Source organism: Sinocyclocheilus rhinocerous, unplaced genomic scaffold (assembly GCF_001515625.1).
Source record: "Sinocyclocheilus rhinocerous isolate Xijiao unplaced genomic scaffold, SAMN03320098_v1.1 scaffold1534, whole genome shotgun sequence".
Taxonomy (NCBI): domain Eukaryota; kingdom Metazoa; phylum Chordata; class Actinopteri; order Cypriniformes; family Cyprinidae; genus Sinocyclocheilus; species Sinocyclocheilus rhinocerous.
In genome coordinates this window covers 653,460-667,060 of record NW_015638992.1, presented here as the reverse complement: position 1 = coordinate 667,060, position 13,601 = coordinate 653,460, and the positions used below count along the sequence as shown (strand labels likewise).

The 13,601-nt window shown below is 34.6% G+C and overlaps 1 protein-coding gene across 2 annotated transcripts in view; it reads left to right on the top strand.

The window, feature by feature from the left end:
* The window catches only part of LOC107750907 (ankyrin repeat domain-containing protein 12-like), a 61,727-nt gene that overhangs the window by 31,432 nt on the left and 16,694 nt on the right, over positions 1–13,601 (top strand). The gene's annotated exons all lie outside the window — the stretch shown is intronic.

Below are 13,601 nucleotides of genomic sequence, written 5' to 3'. Positions count from 1 at the left end.
GTTGGACAATATGTTTGTAAACAGGCTCATACACATGCAAAAATGCAAAACCTAACCGTTTTTTTGTAACCGTTTACGTTACAGATTGTAAAAGGAGCTTGAGCTCCTCATTTAGTGATATAGCAGCCCTCTTGAAGAGTAAATTTTTTTGTTTACTCGCCAGACTGATAAAAAAAAATATATATATATATATTTAGCCATTGGCTAATATTAGACATCATTTAGTCGCCCAGAGTAAGATTTAGTCGCATATGCGAGTGATTTTCTCGCAATGTAGAGGGTTGTATAGGCTACTCCTCCTCAATTTCACGTCCGCCTTCCGCGATGTCGCTCCGCACTGTCGCACACAGAAATATGTCAACAACTAGACTTTATCGTTATTATCACGGGAAGACTAATTCTTATCGTGGGGAGAATTTTTACCGGTATATCGCAAACAATAAGACATCACCCATCCCTAGAAGAAATGTGTGTGTAGTTTTACTATGTTTTGATGCGTAGTTTTACTGTAGTACTACCTTATGTAGACATTTTGCTGTGTTTACAGCACTGTAAATAAATGACATTTTACTGTATTATACTATGCTGCTTTATGTTAATTGAGAGTGATGACGAAAGACTTGATTTGTTGTGTTTGTCATGTTGTGTTAGCTTAAGTTGGTAGAACAGGAAGAATTTAGTTGTTTGAAGTTGCCAATCAATTAATGCATTGCAGTAAAATTACTTCATGGTATTTTATTAAAGTTAGATTGCTTGTGTTTGGTCATTAAAGTTGTTTTTGGTCATAATTTTGACTGTCATTATAATGACTTAAAATCTATTAAAATATATACAAATAGTCATAACTAAGACAAGAAGTCAAAATCAACAAATATTAGATCAATTTTGACTAGATTTATGATTTGTATGTATTTGAATTAATGCATTCTAAGTTGTCATTATGGCATAAGTTGATTTTTTTTAATCTTAATTTTGACTGTCATAATAATGACTATGAATTAAAATACATACAAATAAATTCATAATTATTATATTAAAAAGTCAAAATTATGACAGTTGATTTATTTTGTCATAATTTCGCCTCATAATTATGACCTAGTCATTGATTTACAATTCAACAGATCTGTATTGATTCTACTGGGAAAAAAAATAGTATAGAAACCATTTTTACTCCGTAACTAATGCATTACACAATTAATTACAAAGAAATGGCAATTGTATTGAAATGGAAATGGCAAGACACACTCCAATAATATTTGTTTTATTTACAATCCTTGTTTTATTTAAAAAAAAAAATTAAATACACCATATTTTAATCGAAACCATCAGTTATAATATTCATTTTAATTTTAATAAAAATTTCATAGTTTTATAAGTTTATTGTTTTACTTTATACAAGTATAACAATGTGAAGGTGCCAGAGATTTTCTCATTAATTTGTACTAATTATCTGATCTTTTTTAAAGTACCAGATATAATGACAAAATAATTAAATGAAATGAATACTGTTATTTATACAGTATTTAATTAACTGAATTAACTGAAAATAGTCAATACAATAGTCAGTGGTTATTTAAATTTTTGTCAAGCTGTTTTATTCAGAAGAAAAGTATATATTTTTTGTATTTAAAATTGCTCATCTTAGTCTGTTCTTTATTGTATGAGTTTTGTTTTGCACTCTTTTTCACTGCAGATATTCAGAAGAGCTTGAGGTATAATGATTGTCTTTCTATTACATAAAGCTTTAGCGTCTCTGCTGGATTCATTACTCCTGATTTTTATTTGTAGCAGCTGTTTGTGACTCACGCACGGGACTTCTAATGAGTTTTGTTTTGCACTCTTTTTCACTGCAGATATTCAGAAGAGCTTGAGGTATAATGATTGTCTTTCTATTACATAAAGCTTTAAGTGTCTCTGCTGGATTCATTACTCCTGATTTTTATTTGTAGCAGCTGTTCGTGACTCACGCACGGGACTTCTAAGAGCGTGTCGTCTCAAAAACATTAGAGCTGTGCCGTTGCAGAGGGCTTCAGCAAAGGCCTGCCACTTTCTCTTCCTCTGTACGGTTATGCCGAGACCTGCAGTGTGTGTTTAGTATGAGCAATATGGTGCTATTTGAAAGACTTAGCACAACGCCAACTCATTCTGATGACGACATGCAGTTGTTGCATCTTTTTTCACACTACAACACTTTCCATCACTCCGAATGCATCACCAAGCAGATGTTTAGCACACAAAAGTGCCATCTGAACTCTGTCATGACACTTCCTCTGTGAAATACAGAGCATATCGAGTGATAATGTCTGTTGCATGGTTCTGAACTATGTGGTGTCCATTTGTTTTCCTTCAGTAACGCCTGAATAAATCCAAAGCATTCTGGGAAGGTCGTTTCTGGGTCTGCCCTTCCATAAGTGAATATGTTAGTGCTAACAGCAGTAATCATGTTGTATATTACAGTATTTATAGACGGACAAAAGCCAGCCCTTCGTAAGTAAACAGAGACGGCATTACGGAGATTTGCGTGTGCTATGATTGCTTTCACTGTGGTCCTCTGTTCTGTATTATTTGTAAACCGTGTGCTTACTGTATCAGACAATAGCTTAAAAATCTATTATGTCCTGTCACAGTAAATGGAAAATTCTGTCTAACACCAGCATTTCATTTGTAGAGCAATTGTGCAAACTGTGGCTTTACACATACAAAAATACTGCAGTGGTATTACTATGGTACAGGGATTGTATGCCATGCTACTTTGAAACAGGCCTATACCATGGAACTGAATGTTTGCTGTGTGTATATATAGCCTACCTTGATATTTTCATGGTGAATATGAAAGAATATGACAGAATTACCAAAAAAGTAATGGGAAATTGGGAAATGTTGAAAAACTGGAAAATCTGCATTATTGTGTGTAGATTATGTAAATATTTATCAAAGTTTGTGAATACGTTTTTTTTCATGTTTTTTACAAAAATACATACAAATCAAGTCAAAATTCTGACACAAGCAGATCTTTTTTCACAATTTTGACAGTCATAATTATGATGTAGTATGTCATATCTCGTAGTATTGTGTTTTCTCAGTTTTGGATCTGAAAGGCATTGCTTTTTGTCGTCTTTAAAATGTCATGTACTGCAGGAGCGCTAATAAAATATAGCCCATGGCATCAATGAAATTCATTAACACACTACCTGTCTGTACGATTTAAATACGCTTCAATTTTCATCATTTTCATATCGACTTTAATATCAATGTAAACCAATTAACCACTTAACCCTCGAAGCGCCAAAGTTGCAAAATTGCGACAAGACGTCATACTTAATAAAATAGACTGTAGTTCCTAATATGGTGTAATATCTAATTTGTAGTCCCTACCCCTAGATGGCAGACATGTAGTACTTCGATTCTAGACCAAAATTACGTCACGTTCCTATTCAAAGTGTTCAAGGAAATGGCAGAGCAAGTGAGCTATCGTGTCATTGATGCGGAAGCAGTTCAGTTCATAGCGTGCGAGTAAATTGTGACTTTTTACTCTGATTTTTACTCTGAAGGGGAATATTTGCCTTTTGGAAATGACGATCAGTCGTCTAATAATCGCGCTTCTCCCGGTACATCTTTGCAGCGCAGTGGTGCCGCCGTGCAAGGCGAGAGTGTTCACGAAGCACAAACAAGTGATCATTTCGACCCTTTGCCCAACGGGGATGGGGGTGGCAGGGGTGAGCGTGGTCGTAGTGTCTATAGGAGAGCTGTTGCTAGAGGTAGGAGAAATAGGGCTGGAAGTAGCACTAGCTCTTTGGATCCAGTCAGAGCGCTCTGGATCCAGTGCCCCAAAGAGGTGGGAATGGCCGCGGTACACGGTGCAGTCAGTGTGGGGTAGGTCTGTACGCTGTGCCATGCAACGAGTATAGTAATAATTTATTACTTTCTCCTGTTTTATTGTTGGTTTCCTCTTTTCTGATCATTTGGAATGAGGATAAAAAGACAAAAAAAACAAACCAAAAAAAACATGCAAATAAGTTCAAACATCCATTCAATATCTATTATTTCCTGAATATTACTGATGAACTGATCAAAAAGTAGGCTACTGTTCACATGCGTTTTACTACTATATAGTATTGTAATGTAATATAGTAATAATTTAGTACTTTCTCCTGTTTTATTGTTGGATTCCTCTTTTCTGATCATTTGGAATGAGGATAAAAAGACAAAAAAAAAACTTGCAAATAAGTTCAAACATCAATTCAATATCTACTATTTCTTGAATATTATGAAATTCAAGGTGACCTCCCCCTGATGGCGTCATAATATGCAAATTAGACGAGTATATTTACACCCCACATAAACTTTCGGTCATGCCCAACATTTTTCTAATTTACAGTAGATCTCTATCTTTAAGCCCTTTCAAGCCACAAGTTTTTGAAATCTTGATGTCAAAATCCAGCATTTTTCCAAAAATCCCTGGCGCCTAAAGGGTTAAACAAGATATTTCCAGCTCTGAATGCATACGTTGCAAGTATGTGTTGCATTCTCAGCATTGCTGCATTGCTTCTACAGTCGCTTTTATTTTTTGAGAGCAACAATTTGAAGAGAATCTTGCTGAGCAAGTTAGTTATCATTACTTAAACTATCTTTGTGTTTATACCTAGATACCTGAATAATAACACATCCAGTTTAATGCCACAGACATCTGAAGGATACAGGATTGCTCTCTTGAGTACTGAGGCCTGTTAATGAATTTGCTTAATAAAATAGCTTTTTAATGAATTTTTGCATCATTAATATATTTATTATGTGTTTTATAAAGCAATTAAGCAGGTATGGTGCTGTTATATTGTACCTGTGGGATCACGTTAAAATGAAGGCGTTTACAACATGCGATGGTTATATTAGAAATGCACTGCGATTCAGGGCTTTGGATATTGTCTTGTGATGCATTGCAGAGGTTGAATAGCAGACTGCAGTGCGTGCTGAGGATAGCAGCAGCTTTATTATTTAAAAAAAAGTGGTCCAGGGGTATGAATTACCTTTTTGTTGAGATAGCAGATGTGAGCTAAATGGTTTTGGGATTTTGGACTCTTACAGATAGTATGTATTGTAGCATATGTGTGTGTACAGCATCATACAGGAACTATCAGAAACTTCACACTGTACATTTCAAAGATTCTTTAGTAATTACAGTCACACCCGTAGTGATTTGAATTATCTAGCTCATCATGTTCTTTTTGTCTGTCAGACTATTCTTGCTAATTTAAAAGGAAGGTTCAGTCAAAAATAGGGCTGGGTTTTGACACAAATTTCACGATTCGATTCTCATTCACAAGCTTTCGATTCGATTACCGATTCGATTCGATTCAATATCGATTATTTTAGATATATATCAGGTACAGTAGGCTACCTCAGTTCTTTTTATATAAACATAATGGTGGCTGTCATAACTTGATGGATTTATTCAAACATATTCATTATACATTTTCCTGTTCTTCAATGTCTTCTGTTTCTTTTGGTGTATGACTCCCCCTTGTGTCGTATAAAAAGCACAATAATCGCGGTTGTCTGAAACAACCGCGGTTAGATCAAATAATCACGATTAGACGGTTATTTAATTATTGCGACAGGCCTAATAAGAATCGATATCGTTCCGTAAAAATTAGAATTGATTACTATCGAGATATCGATATTTTTTTACCCAGCCCTAGTCAAAAATGATAATTCTGTGATCATTTGCTCAACCTTCACATCGTGCCAAACCTGTATGACTTCCCATGTTCTTTGAAACACAAAAGATATTCAAGCAAAACAGTGACGACAAGATCGCAAATTCGAAAGTGAAAGCATCCGAAGCCCGCGCTTAACACAGCAAAAGAGAAACTCCCATTCACAAAATTAAAATCACAAATAATACTACTGATGATAAAGAACGGGTTGAATGTTAACCACTTTCGTTTCCATATACCTATAAACTATGATAAAAGTTCATCTTCGTATAAAAAGCACAATAATCGCGGTTGTCTGAAACAACCGCGGTTAGATCAAATAATCACGATTAGACGGTTATTTAATTATTGCGACAGGCCTAATAAGAATCGATATCGTTCCGTAAAAATGAGAATTGATTACTATCGAGATATCGATATTTTTTTACCCAGCCCTAGTCAAAAATGATCATTCTGTGATCATTTGCTCAACCTTCACATCGTTCCAAACCTGTATGACTTCCCATGTTCTTTGAAACACAAAAGATATTCAGAATTATTTAAATTTTTATTATACTGTTTTTTTGTCCAATGAAAGTCCAAAACAACACTAGGTATGTTTATGTGTATAATATCCGTCAGTCTGATTCTTAAAGTTCTGTTTATATGAATCCCAAACATTGCAATCTTAAGGTATTTTTAAATCTGATTGAGAAAATAGTGGTATTCAAGCGTTTACATAATTAATATTTTTCCTATTGATCAGATCGTTTCAGGTCTACACCACTGCTTCCAGTCGGATCGAAGTTTCATTGGGATCGAGATGAATCGGATCAATTTAAACATTTACATAAAGGCTTTTAAGTCTGATTTAGCCATCAATCCAATTGTTAACGGATTGTTTGGGTGCATGTAAACGCAGCTACTGATTGGTCCCCACTGATTTTCATTGTATAGACTAAAGAGGCATTTTTCTAAATATTTTCTTTTGTGTTCCACAGATGAAAAATTCATACAGGTTTGGAAGTTGTTTATCCCTTTAATCTCAAAACATATTCCATTATGCAAGTATTTGAACACAAAAGCTTCAAGCTACGCAAGCTTATTTTTGTATGCTGTTACATTGCAAAATGTCGCAAAAAAAATATATACATAATGATGACTTAGGAAAGTAATAAAAATACAAATCAATCCATAACTATATTTGCATTCAAAGTTTTTTTTTGTTAATTTTGAATTCTAATTAAGTCTTAGTATGTCATAATTGTGACTTATGATGTATAATTTTATGATTTGTATGTATTTGTATTTCTAATTCATTCAAAGTCATTCATTCAAGTCAAAACCTTTTTTTGTTATAATTTTGACTGTCATAATTCTGACTTTATAAAAAAAGTAGGGTTTTTTTTGTTACAATTTTCGCTCGTAATTAAGATTTGTGTGAATTTGTATTTTTAACACTTTCTAGGTCATAATTATTATTCTTTTTCCAGAACATTCTCGTTCACTGTTCCTGGCTGGTGGAATGATCTTCCCACCCCTGTCTCATACTCTGATGGTGAAGCAAGAGCTTGAAGATGCTCTCGCTGAGTTAGTTTAGTCACGTTTGCATCTGCGAACTGGTTTCTGACCTTAATGTTCCTGGCCACCAAGAAAGTGGCACGATTCCCTCTGCTCTGATTTGTCTTTGTTTCTGGATTCCTGGCAGGTTTTGTGACTCAGTGTTTCTCCGTTCAGAGAATATTTGGCCGATGGTAAACAGTTTACCTCTGAAGATTTGATTGCAGTTTCCTGTTGTTTGTTTAGCGTGGTGCTGCTGGATTACGTTCGTGTGTTCAACTGCAGCATTATCTGCCTGTCCTTTTGCCGTACTGTAGCTGTAGACTGGACATTGACACAAATTTCATGATTTGAATAATTTTTGAGCTTGCTTTTTGATTAAATTCCAATTTTGTTTCCTTTTGATTGAATATCATTTGAATATCCTACCAGATACAGTAGGCTTATGTCAATTTTTTTATCAAGGAAAAAAATCTCTCAACTAATGCTGTAAAATATACAGGGATTGCTGACCACTGGTATAATATTAAAGGTTAAAATGTAACAACTGATTTGTATACAAACATTTAAATTGCACATAGGGCAGGTTTTATTAGAATAACATTGTATAATAACTTTTTAATGATTTAATTGTTTCTACCGCATTTTGTATTTTGAAATTGGTATTTAAGCCATGGCTGTAATAACTGGTTTTCATGACTGATTTATTCAAACATATATTAAAGTAAAAACATAATAAATATGTAATATAGTGCATATATTTATCCAAATACTCCACTCTAGACTTTTAGCTCGATCTCAATCTATGGACATTGAATGGCTTTTTTGAGGTAAATGTGATAAGTGGTAATTAACTGTTTAATTATGTTAATTACACTAATTGAGTGATTATATGAGAGATTATACATTTCAGTAAGTTGTACCATTTCTTTCAACACTTCTGATACTCTTTCATGTTTATTTCATGCCATAACTAGTAGGGCTGGGCAAAAAAAAAATTATTTTTCGATTAATCGTTTTTTTAAACGACGTCGATTTGATATTGATTCTCAAAAGCCGCAAATCGATCTTTTCCGGGATTCTCGATCTCAATCTATGGACATTGAATGGCTTTTTTGAGGTAAATGTGATAAGTGGTAATTAACTGTTTAATTATGTTAATTACACTAATTGAGTGATTATATGAGAGATTATACATTTCAGTAAGTTGTACCATTTCTTTCAACACTTCTGATACTCTTTCATGTTTATTTCATGCCATAACTAGTAGGGCTGGGCAAAAAAAAAATTTTTTTTCGATTAATTGTTTTTTTTAAACGACGTTGATTTGATATTGATTCTCAAAAGCCGCGAATCGATCTTTTCCGGGATTTATTTCAGCACACATTTAAAACAAGATCTGATTAACGTGAATCTTATCATTAGTTTTCTCCACTAGATGTCACCCTTATTTTCCTTGCGCGATGTTACAACAGAAAGCCTGTCATTCATTCAGCGCTTATCATGGCCATATGCGTGATTCGCAATGCTCAGGTGAAATGCTATAGTAATACTATAAATCTGCGGAAGAATTTGATATCACGCATAGGCGCCATGATTTCCGCAATGAATGAATGAATGGCAGATGGCGCGGCGCACTGTTTTGTGCACACTACACATATTAAAGCGCGGATGATGCTCGCAGTGTTTTCAGCTTCTGCCATCTCACTATGTGATGATATGAAAACTAATGTCATCTCCAGCTGCTCTGAGAGTCACTTCATTAGCATTTTTAAACCTCTGTTGTGCAGCACTTTGTTTGCCAAAAAATAAAAGGGTTTAATTTTCATTTGATTAGGATAAATTAAATTAATGTTTTATGCCTTCATCTGATTACCAGAAAAATTAAGAACATTTTATAGGGCCCTATTATTGTTTAAAAAAGGACCCTATACAAAAAAAAGAATAGGTTTAAAATACAGGCATGTGGTTCTTAATTTCTTTTTATTAATTCACCATTTGTAAACTGATGTTTACTGTTCATTTTTTAGAAATATCAATAGCATTTGTATTAAAACTATATTCACTGAATGTAATCAAAAAATCGAGAATCGAATCGAGAGCTTGCAAATCGAAATCAAATCAAATCGGGACATCTGAATCGATACCCAGCCCTAATAACTAGTAGTAAAGTGGAAGAGATGAATGGTTATGTATGTAGTTTGAACTGAGGAGTGTCTTGACACTTGAAAAGTGTAAACATGACATTTATTGTTTGAATTTTGTTATGAAATTGACAGAATTCGAAACTGAAATTAATATCAAAGCTTACAAAGCACAAACTTGTTGTGAATATCAGGCGTACTACAAATAATAGTTTTATTTCATCAGCTGAAAACAGCACAGACTAAAACATCAGTTCTTGTAATTAAAGGATGAATATCATTTAATTAAAATGAGAATTGATTCAAATCGAGAATTCTGTATTTCCAATCCTATTATTTACACATAAATATGAAGTGATGCAAAAAAAATACAGAGCAGGACGTGTCCAAAACGAGAGTCGAAGAACAACTTACCACATTAATACAGAATTAAACAGATATCCAATCTGGAACAATCCATTTTACAATATTTGTTCTGTACTTCTTTCTTTTTTTCCCCCTTTTCCAAAGCTGTTCCCGTAGATTATTTGTCCGTGTCGGGGTCAAGAGGACACACAGAGCCGTTATGCTGGATGTATACATGGTGATGCCACACAGGGTGGTTTGTTGGTGGGGCTGCTGGGAGAATAAATCAGGCCCGTCAGTCGTTCCACTGCCGTTGTCCCAGTAGAGGCGGTAGTCCGAGGTCACGCGCTGGAGGGTTTGGAGCGCTCTGTTTGTGTTTCCATTCCCTGGCTCCGGCCCCTGTCTTTCTGCGTGCCTGTTTTTGCCTTCGTCTCACGTCTCGGAGGCAGGAATAAACCTAGTCATTTGCTTCCCAAAAGTTCACTGAAATATCAGTATAGTTGGCAGTTTGCATGCACTGGTACAGTCCTCCATCCGTGTACTTCCAGAATAACCTTGAATGTTATTTTGTGACTCTGTGATGTAAACCGCGTATTGTAATCATGACTGTGAGGTTCGTTTCTGGGGCAGAAAGCCGTCTTTGCTTCCTCAGTGTGTTTGACGTCTCTCTGTGATGCCAGGCCTGTGGATGTGAGGGATTTCATAACAAAGAACTTCAGAGGGAATAAACCCATGAAATATTAATTTTGACGACTACCTAGAGTGCACACTAAACAATGAACGCTGTTTCCTGGTGTTGAATTTTTCATTTTTGGGTTCCGGTGAAGAGTTGGGTGAAATCTCAAACGGATGATGTTAGACATGGAAGGGGCAGACGAGATGACTCTAGTTAGTTTTGCTTTGGGAAAATGCATAAGTAAAACAAAAAGACTAATGCAACCTGTTAAGTGCACGTTATTTTAAATGCAAACTATTAAAAAATTTATTTTCGAAGTTGCAAACAAAGATTATTCGGTTTTACAAGAAAATACAGTTTCTGTTTTTCTACTTCAAAATTTCATTTTACGCTGTTTCCTGGTGTTGAATTTTTCATTTTTGGGTTCCGGTGAAGAGTTGGGTGAAATCTCAAACGGATGATATTAGACATGGAAGGGGCAGACGAGATGACTCTAGTTAGTTTTGCTTTGGGAAAATGCATAAGTAAAACAACCTGTTAAGTGCACGTTATTTTAAATGCAAACTATTAAAAAATTTATTTTCGAAGTTGCAAACAAAGATTATTCGGTTTTACAAGAAAATACAGTTTCTGTTTTTCTACTTCAAAATTTCATTTTAATTTCATTGTGTACTTGAAATGTCTTTGTAATTATTTGCGAAATTTACTAGCAGTTTGAGTGAAAATTGTTAATACAACTAGGGTTTTTTTTTCTGTGCAGGTTAATAACTTGCTTTGCCTTTCAAACAAGCTGATGTCACCAGCCATTAATATGGTATATTATGTTTATTGGATAATATTAATTTGTTTTAAAAGTGACAGAGTCATGTTCATCTTGAATGCATGAAACCAATTTTACACCATTTATTGACATGAATTATTGTGTTGATGGATAATTTAAACAGATGTCCATCATTTTGATTGTTAAACACAATATAGCCCAGATTTTTTTTGTTTTATTTGTTCAGACGATGAATACATAAGTACTCAGAAATCAAATTTATTTATATTTTTGCATATATAAATATGTGTTGCTTTCACAAAAATATTAAGAGGTTATTAATTGATATTAATATTTTTAATATCAATAGTAATCATAAATGTTTCTTGAGCAGCAAATCAGCATATTAGAATGATTTCTGAAGGATCATGTGACACTGAAGACTGGATACAATACTGAAGACTGGAATACAATTATTTTAAATTGAAATAATGTTCTTTTTAGCAGCATCATATGACCCCTTTAACTGTATTTTAATAAATGCAGCTTTGGTGAGCAGAAGAGACTTCTTTCAAAAACATTAAACAATCTTACATTATTCCAAACATTTGATCAGTAGTATTTGTTATATTTTTTTCAGAGGTTAACATTTACAGTAGGCACAGTTATTTGGAGGATTATGCCACTGATTTATATACTGTTGAAAAGCTTGTATTATCTTGTGCTACTTCTAATATTGCACATTGTGAAGCCCTTTCACACCAATTTACTGCAATTAAGGTCCATTTTCAAAGGTGATCCTTGAATTAATGGGGTTTCCTTTCAGCAAGTGGTCGTCATTTGGTCATTAAGGGTGCACTGAGAGACCTTTATGTTTACAATAATTAGGGATCAAGACTACTAGAAGGCTACAGGCAGGTGAGTCATATCAGGGTTGGATCAAATCTCTGCAGGAAAGTGGCCTGGAAGGGCCAAGTTTGCCCATCACTGCTCTAGAAAAATGCGATAAATATGCGTTCTGTGTGAAAGAATTGGTTTCGGTTTTGATGTAAACAACATCTTCCCTGCATTGATTGTTCTCTTTTTCTGCAATATTTTGAATGAAGAACATAGCAGCGCCGCATCTAGTGGCTTCAACTGGACAGGCTAACAAAAACATTATAATGCAACGACACTTACATCGTCATCGCATCTCGTGCGCCACTGATAAGGCTGCCTGACGCACACCTAAAATTCGAATGCAACGTTTTTGCATTCAAATGTGGATTTTTATTTTAAATTCGACGAATATTCGAAATTCTAAATTTTTTTTTGACAGCCCTAATAATAATATAATGTGAAAAATTATGCTGCATTGAATCCGTTTTAGATTCCGGTCACTATAGAATACGACTCAAATGATAAAAGTCTGATATATCAGAACTAATGCATCAATAGCATGCTATTTGTGATGTTGATAGGAGGATGTGCACACATAGGGTATGAAACATCATTTTTAATTATAAAAATGTTAATATTGGTCATGTCAAAAATGCACAAACTTCTAGGAAAATGTTTCAGTCCTGAAACATGCGTTTGTTCGAATGGTTTGGTTTAAGCGTGATTTAAACTTGTTTTTAAAGGGGTCATAGCTGCGCAGCTCTTTTCTCCTCACCGCCTCCTGTTTCTCAGAGGGAGTGACTCAGCTGGTTTGAACTCGGCCCCGCTGGGTGTCAGGTGTTGTGGAAATGTTCTTTCCCAGGAGCCTCTGCTCCGTGTCATCTGCTCCAGTCTGTCGGGAAAGTATTGTTGAGGTCTGTGGGTCTCTGCTGATTTGCTTTTCATCCAGAAGAGACCTGGCCGCTAGTGTCAGACGCTCTCTAATTGCTGACTTTCTTGTTGGTTGCTTTGAGAAATTGCAGAATATAATGTAAAGATAAGCACTGAAGGTCTAGTGTTCGGCTGCCAGCTCATGTGAAGCTTGTTTTGATGTGTAAACAACTCTTTATTCTTTAGGCTCTTTATTGTGTTGATGCGAAAATGTATGCATATACATGGTTTACTGTAGCCATAGAAAGACCAAGAAAAGCAACAAAGCATTTGAGCAATCAAATATGACATACAAAACAGTGTGTGTATGTGTATTTATGCGTAATTATACATGTGTATTTATAAATTTTTACATATAAATTATTTATATATATATACAGTATCTCACAGAAGTGAATACACCCCTCACATTTTTGTAAATATTTTATTATATCTTTTCATGTGACAACACTGAAGAAATGACACTTTGCTACAATGTAAAGTAGTGAGTGTACAGCTTGTATAACAGTGTCAATTTGCTGTCCCCTCAAAATAACTCAACACACAGCCATTAATATCTAAACCGCTGGCCACAAAAGTGAGTAAACCCCTAAGTGAAAATGTCCAAATTAGGC